An 8,482-nucleotide genomic window follows, 5' to 3' on the forward strand; every position below is an offset into this window, starting at 1 on the left:
GGAGGACTGGGTGCAGTTTGCTTTCCTCTAAACCTCTGAAGAACTGCCAAAATCCACCAAGGGAGGGAAAACATACACACAGACAACCTCCAGAGAACAAAAGCTTGAAAAACTGGTTTCCTCACAGTCCAACCCCTTGATGGGGACAGGAGGACTCAACTCTAGCAAGACTGCCTGAAAAACCACACGACAGACCCCCCTCCCAGAAAGCCAGCCAAAAACAAGAGGCTAACAAGCACAGGTTCCTCATATAACTGTAAAACCCCAATATCAGGGGAAAAGAAGATATTAAGCTCCCAATTTTGCCCTAAAGCCTACATACTTCTAGATAGAACTTTTATTTTTAATTTGTTCCCACTATCCTTGTTCTTTTTAATTTTTTCATATTTTTAACCTATTTACCATAACATTGAGAGGTTTAGTACAACAAATTCCATAATAACCTTTTAACTTGAGCTTATTGGATACATATACCTGTGTTTTTCTTTTGCTTTTCTATTTTTTAAATATTCATATAGAGATAATCTTCAAGGTAATCCTCTTTCCCCAGCCAACATGACCGCTAAATATAAGCCAGTTTTAATCCCCCTTTATCTCAGGAAAGTTGAGTCCTTTAACGAAGATATCAAGATACACCCAAGAAGAATCAAAATACCTTCCTCGCCCACACTGAGAACTTATACCCACCCTCCCATCTTTTTCTTCTGTCAGTGTTTCTGGTATTTGTTTTTGTTCTTGTAGTATATAAATCTTATACTTGGTTCAGTTTGGGTTCTTTTTTCTTTTTTTTCTTGTCCTTTACTTTTGTTTTGTTTTGTTTTTTTTTTTTTTGGTCTGTTTTTGTTTGTATAATTTGGAAATCTTACCTTTGGGGTCCATTCGGCCTGGGTCTTCCCCCACCCCCCCTTTTGTTTTCTCCTGTCCCTCTCTTTCTTTCTCTTTTTTCTTTTTATTTTTTCTCTCTTTTTGGTGAGGATTCCTGATTTCTCAGAAGCATTCCAGGGTATAGCTAGCCTGGATCGTGGTTGATACATTCAACTACACATCCCCTCAGCCATCTCTCACCAAAATAACTAGAAGGAGGAATGCCCAATAGAGGAAAAATTCAGAGACTGTGCCCTCTTCATCAGAGCTATTGGATATGGACAGAGTACGTCAGAAAGGGAATTCAGGCTAACAATTATCCAGGCAATGGCTAAGCTGGAGAAAGCCATTAATGACAGAATGGAATCGATTAGGGCAGAAGTGAAAGCCACCAGGGAAGATGTTAACAATGCTCTCAATGAGTTCCAATCTAATCTAAATTCTCTAGCAGCTAGGGTAACTGAGGGAGAAGATAGAATTAGTGATCTAGAGGACAACTGATAGACAACTGATAGAGAAAAATAATCAGGAGGAGGCCTGGAACAAACAGCTTAGAAGGCAAGAAAACAAAATTAGGGAAATAAATGATGCCATATTTATTTATTAATTTTTAATTGTTGTTTATTTAAAAATTTCTTTTCAGTGTTCCAGAAGTCATTGCTTATGCACCACACCTAGTGTTCCATGCAATGCATGATCTCTGTAATACCCAGCACCAGATTCACCCAACCTCCCACCACCCACACCAGTCTTGTTACTGTTGGCCATTCTAACTTGTGTAAGGTGGTATCTCAATGTGGTTTTGATTTGAATCTCCCTGATGGCTAGTGATGATAAACATTTTTTCATGTGTCTGTTAGCCATTTGTATGTCTTCATTGGAGAAGTGTCTGTTCATGTCTTCTGCCCATTTTTTGACGTGATTATCTGTTTTGTGTGTGTTGAGTTTGAGGAGTTCTTTATAGATCCTGGATATCAGACTTTTGCCTGTAGTATCAATTGCGCATATGTTCTCCCATTCCGTGGGTTGCTTCTTTGTTTTGTTGACTGTTTCCTTTGCTGTGCAGAAACTTTTGATCTTGATGAAGTCCCAAAAGTTCATTTTTGCTTTTCTTTCCTTTACCTTTGGATACATATCTTGAAAGAATTTGCTGTGGCCGATGTTAAAGAGGTTACTGCCTAAGTTCTCCAGGGTTCTGATGGATTCCTGCCCCATGTTGACATCTTTTATCCATCTCGAGTTTATCTTTGTGTATGGTGTAAGAGAATGGTCGAGTTTCATTCTTGTACACATAGCTGTGCATATTTTCTCAGCACCATTTATTGAAGAGACTGCCTTTTTTCTACTGCATATTTTTTCCTGCTTTGTTGAAGATGATTTGACCATAGAGTTGAGGGTCCATATCGGGGCTCTCTACTCTGTTCTATTGGTGTATGTGTCTGTTTTTGTGTGTATGTGTCTGTCCCGGTGATCACAGCTTTGTAATAAAGCTTGAAATCAGGCAACGTGATGCCCCCAATTTTGTTTTTCTTTTTCAACATTTCCTTAGCCATTCGGGGTCTCTTCTGATTCCATACAAATTTTAGGATTGTTTGATCCAGCTCTTGGTAAAATGCCAGTGGAATTTTGATAGGAATGGCATTGAAAGTATAGATTGCTCTAAGCAGTATAGAAATTTTAATAATGTTTATTCTTCTGATCCATGTTTTTGTGTCTTCTTCGAGCTCTTTTATGAGTGTTCTGCAGTTCCTCAAGTACAGATCCTTTACCTCTTTGGTTAGGTTGGTTCCCAGTATCTTATGGTTCTTGGTGCTATAGTAAATGGAATTGATTCTTTAATTTCCCTTTCTCTGTTTACGTTGTTAGTGTATAAGAGAGCAACTGATTTCTGTACATTGACTTTGTATCCTGCCACATTACTGAATTGCTGTATGAGTTCTAGCAGTTTGGGGGTGGAGTTTTTTGGGTTTTCCATATAAAGTATCATGTCATCTGCAAAGAGAGAGAGAGTTTGACTTCTTCATTGCACATGCACTTCACTATTCCACACATAACACATATCTCCAATGCACACCACCCATAGAAACACAAAGGCACCACCACACCACAAACACACTACACACAGCTATAGAAAATCACGTCACCTATTCCCCTCACACACTCCACAGACAACAAAGAAATCACCACACATACAGCACCCACACACCCTGCATACACTGCCTACATGCCACAACTCTGCCACTCACCCACACCTCACATAACCCCAGATGTACCACAGGAATTCATCATATTAATCTCACACACACACCAGACATACACCAAATGCATCCATGGAAACCACACCAAACCCACACACACACCCATACTTTACACAATTCAATGCACACTGCACAAGCAGCATTAATGAAATGCATACACTACATATGCACAGGTTGCATAGCAACAGACACCACATATATATGAGAAATTCACAACACTTATCCCACTAAAAAGCACACTGAGCATACACAACACAAACACCATACACACACCATGATTCACCAGTCACAGCATGCATCTCCCAGAAGCATACCACCCAGAGACCACATAGAAAGGTAACAAGCCACACACACACACACACACACACACACACACCACAGATACACCAAACTCAGCAAACATAGTTCACCCAAAACCACATTGCACATATAGCAGGAACAAAGTAACAAACACATCACATACAACAATACCCCAAAGACATATTGCATATATAGCATACATACACACTACATACCACATGACCCTTATACACTAAATAAACATCAAATATACACCATACCTAACACATCTCCATTACATAGCAACCTCACATACAACACACAAGACACACACCATATATGTATGACTTATGAACTGCACACAGAAACAACACACTCTAGCACAGAGATACACTCACCTATTCAACACACCTGTATATAACCACACATACACCTCAAAAGTCAGAACACCTGTCAGACTCATAACACTGAATCACACACACTCCACCAACATGAACACCGGTAACACACACTCCTCATATAATGAGCAAAGAAGCACACACACACACACACACACACACACACACACACACACACACCCTGCTTACTTCTTGCTTGACTGGTGTCAGCCTGCTGATACATACTTAGGTTGTCTCCCTCTGCAGGATTTTTGATGTGCCTTCATTACGAGGAAAAGATAGCTTACCCCTGCTCAGAATGCTTCACAGCATGGCCTGTTCAGAAAGAGCCCTTGCCTGGTAGATTGCCCCGAGTCCCTGTTCAAAACACTTGAGAGTTGCCGCCCAAAGCACCCCTGCTCTCCCTGAGCCACTCCTACCTGTAACCACTGATCAGAAGGACAGGAAATGGAGCCAAGGCCAGACGCTTTCTCTCTCATTCAGCAAATAGAATTCAGACTTGCTGACAAGACACTCAGGTGGAGCAAATGGAGGTTCCCTTTGCCCAGGCATAGCTGTTTCTTATTCCTGACATGGCGAGCTCACTAGGCAAGTGTGCTTGCTAGTCATTTCCTTTCTGACATTATCACAGTCTCATCTCTACTGAGGAACTCTGGCCCTCTGTATCCACTTCCACCCACTGGATCTCCTTCCACACTAGCTTCAGTCTTGAGGCCATTTGGATCCCGTATCTCATAGCATTCTCTCCTTTAACCTGGGAGTCTGGCTGAACCCTTGGGCCTGTGCATTAGGTTGGGCCCCAGGATCCATTGCAATTTGGTCTCAGAAATACATGGACATTGGGAAGGAGAGGGAATTGTAATATGGCAGCAGAGGCTGGACCGGAGGTTTTCAGAGACACCTGGTCACATTTCTGTAGCAAAGGGAAACAAAGTTAAAACAATTGTCAGTTATTTCATTCCCACTGGAATGGACAACATTGGCCCTCCTGTAGCCCTTCTCCCAAGCTTACTGAATTTCCAACCTTTCCTTGGTTCACATTCGTGGGATATGGAGCTGTCACTCACACAGCCAACACTCAGTGGTCAGTGGCAAGTTTCCGTTGTGGTCCTGTGCTCAGTGAGAGCAGTCAGGGTCGGATATGGTGCTCCTTTTTGTGACTGCATGCTGCTTCACTGCATGGAGTAAGGGCTGGAATGGGTGGTCAGATGGCTCTATTCTTTGACTCACTCTAATTCCTCCCTTCTGAAGACCAGATGGCGAGGGCATGCAGAGTATTCTGCTGGTCCTGGTGAGGGCTCTTTCAGCACATATTCAGTGAATATTGACTGAAGGCCCAGTTGCAGACACAAGAGCATCCATAGAGAGGAATTACCTGCTTCTCCTGAGCGACTGCTATCTCCAGGAACTGGCTTGAAGGGCAGGAGAAAGTTCCAAGGGCAGACTTTGTCCCTCTATTTCTAAAAGAAGAATGGAAGCCTCTTGCTGACCAACTCTGGTGTAGCCAATGGAGATTTCCCTTTGCACGAGCCCAGAGGTGTCTTTTAGTCCTGAAAATTCCAGCTCTTTGGGAGATTGGGTTAGTGGTTCCATTCGGAACATCGTTGTTTCTTGTGAGAGAGAGGGATGGGGAATGTGCATGAATTGGGGGAGGGGCAAAATGAGAGATTCTTCATGTAGTTTCCCCACAGAGCACGCACCTGGACAAGTGGCTCCATCCCACAACTCATGAGGTTATGACCTCAGCTGCAACCAAGAGTCAGATACTTAACCCACAGAGCCCACCAGTTGCTCCTCTCCTTTTCTCCTTTTCTGTACCTAGAGGATCCCTACGGATCATTCTGTGTCTCTGTCTAAGAGCAATATGCTCCCTTGAAAAAGGAGACTTCCACAGAGTTCTCAGGGCTATGCTTATGTTGAATGCAAGACCCCTCCAAATTGGGTTTCAGAACACCTGGGACATCCAGAAATTTCAAGTGTCTGAAGAGGCTCAGCAGGAAACGTTTGTGTGTAGGCCAAATGAGCAGTTTGGATGGGAGTTGGCTTCATTCCTGAGGCAAGGGGAAACAAACTTAGTTCTCTCCTTCCCAGGTTGATTTTTCCATTTGTTTCCTTTCCTGTGTGGATCCTCTTAATAGGCACTCCCATAACCTTCCATATTTTGAACTGTGTCTTGGCTCATATTCAGGTGTCTTGGAGCTCTCACTCACACAGAATCGTCCCAGATTTTGACAAATTATCACTTTTTTCCTGTTGCAGCGACCATAATTGGTGTCTGATATCCCCGTAAAAATGATGGTCTTCCGGGCGCCTGGGTGGCTCAGTGGGTTAAGCCGCTGCCTTCGGCTCAGGTCATGATCTCAGGGTCCTGGGATCGAGTCCCACATTGGGCTCTCTGCTCCGCGGGGAGCCTGCTTCCCTCTCTCTCTCTCTGCCTGCCTCTCTGCCTACTTGTGATCTCCTGTCTCTCGCTGTCAAATAAATAAAAATAAAAAAAAAATGATGGTCTTCCAACCCTGTGCAGGCGCTGCAGAAGGTACTGTGGTCAGTGCACTGATGATTACCTGTACCATCACCAAACACATGACCTCCCTTGCTGCATATAACACATAGCAAGGCACACCCTACAGGCTCCATGAAATCAATGTACACTGATGTATTCCATCATATGTCAACAGCACAAACTACACATACACACCATGCACAACCCATAGCCTGCCAACAATGCACCAATAGAACACACAGCACACACTTCATACACCCATATGCTACCAAGAGAGCGCACCCATATAGACACACACCATACACACACCAGTACTACATAGAACACGCACATTTACTCTGCACTCACACGTCACACAGAAAACACACAGAAGACACATACACCACACACAGCATACCTGCACCACACACACATGAATGCATATAATCATCACGTCACCACACACAGTGCCCAGATGCAACATACATCACACCTGTGCCACACCCAAAACTCTTGCAGGACACATGTAGCACACATCTATCAGAGAAATATAGAAAACATTCCCCAAGTTCATGACACACCACAAGCACTCACACACAATGCGTGCAACACACAGAAGGCATGCTACACACCTACTCTACACACACCCATCCAAAACCATACACTGCAGACGTACACCATACACACACATTTCATTGACCTCATATCCAGCACAGTCACACACAAAACGCCCCATATAATCTACACATATATATCACCTACACGGAACATCAATGTTATAGACAAACACATAGAGGCACACGGCCCATATCCTACTGAAACTCACATGCACGACAGACACAACACTCCAACCTCATGGATGACCCATTCCCCTCCCCTAGACCTCACAAATACATCACACATACCCCTCACACACACAACATGTATTTCACATGCACACATGGCCAGACACACACACAAAGCCTACAGGCTTGCGCTCCACCAATACTAAATACCCATCACCCATGCCACACGCACACAGGTACCACACCATTACACAGGCACAACACACACATGATCCCCAAAACGTCACAATGAGGCCAAACATGCACACCACCAAGAAATTCCAGAAACAGCACACAATACCCAGAAGTCACACTACACCAACAACACCAACATGGGTAAGTCACCCAGAGGTACCACCCATACACCACACACACATGTACCATGAAGACCCATGAACATCACACACAGCACTCATGGTGCGCGCGCACACACACACACACACACACACACACACACACACACACACCAAAAGGACAGCAAACATAGGGAACAGTTCCCTCAGAGCACATCACACCTCCAACACACGCCATCCCTACAGCACAAGCACACACCACATGCCATAGAAACTATGCCCAACAAAAATACAACACACACCCCACGCCAAAACCCCTTGTATAACACACACCCAACCGATTCATACCACTCATCGTTGACCCAATTTTCGCATGTACATCACAAACAATATAGATACGACACAGACAACATATAGAACACATGCACCTACCCACATCATTGAGACCACACACACCACCCTATGCTCTCACCCTCTACACCTATTCCACACAAAACACATATCTCCAACACACACCACCCATAGAAACACAAAAGCACCACCTCACCACAAACATACTACACTCACCTATAGACAATCATGTCACCTATTCCCCTCACACACACTCTACAAGCAACAAAGAAATAACCCCACAGACATCAGCCACACACCACACATATACTGCCTACATGCCACAACTCAACCCCTCACCCATGCCTCACATCACCAGATATTTACCACAGGAATTCATCATATGAATCTCACCCACACACTGGGCATACACTAGGAGGACGTAATTATCCACATGTTCGGGCAAGCCCTTTCTGAAAGGCTTCTATCTCCAGGAGGAAGTGGTTATTTGAAAGACAGTCTTACCAACATTGTGGTCACTAGACTCCAGAAGATGGCACGTTCCTTTACGTGTCCACACATACACTGGGAGACACTTCTAGAGGTTGACCATGGCACCCCACACACGTTTGTTTCTCAGAGATCAGCATATGGCCCTTTGCTTTGGCTTTGACACACACCTTGGAATGGCTTCTTTCTTCTGCACCGTGGCAGCTGTATGATGAACCACATTTCCCCACAGTGGTGTTTCCTG

The sequence above is a fragment of the Meles meles genome, chromosome 20 (genome assembly GCF_922984935.1).
Source record: "Meles meles chromosome 20, mMelMel3.1 paternal haplotype, whole genome shotgun sequence".
NCBI lineage: Eukaryota > Metazoa > Chordata > Mammalia > Carnivora > Mustelidae > Meles > Meles meles.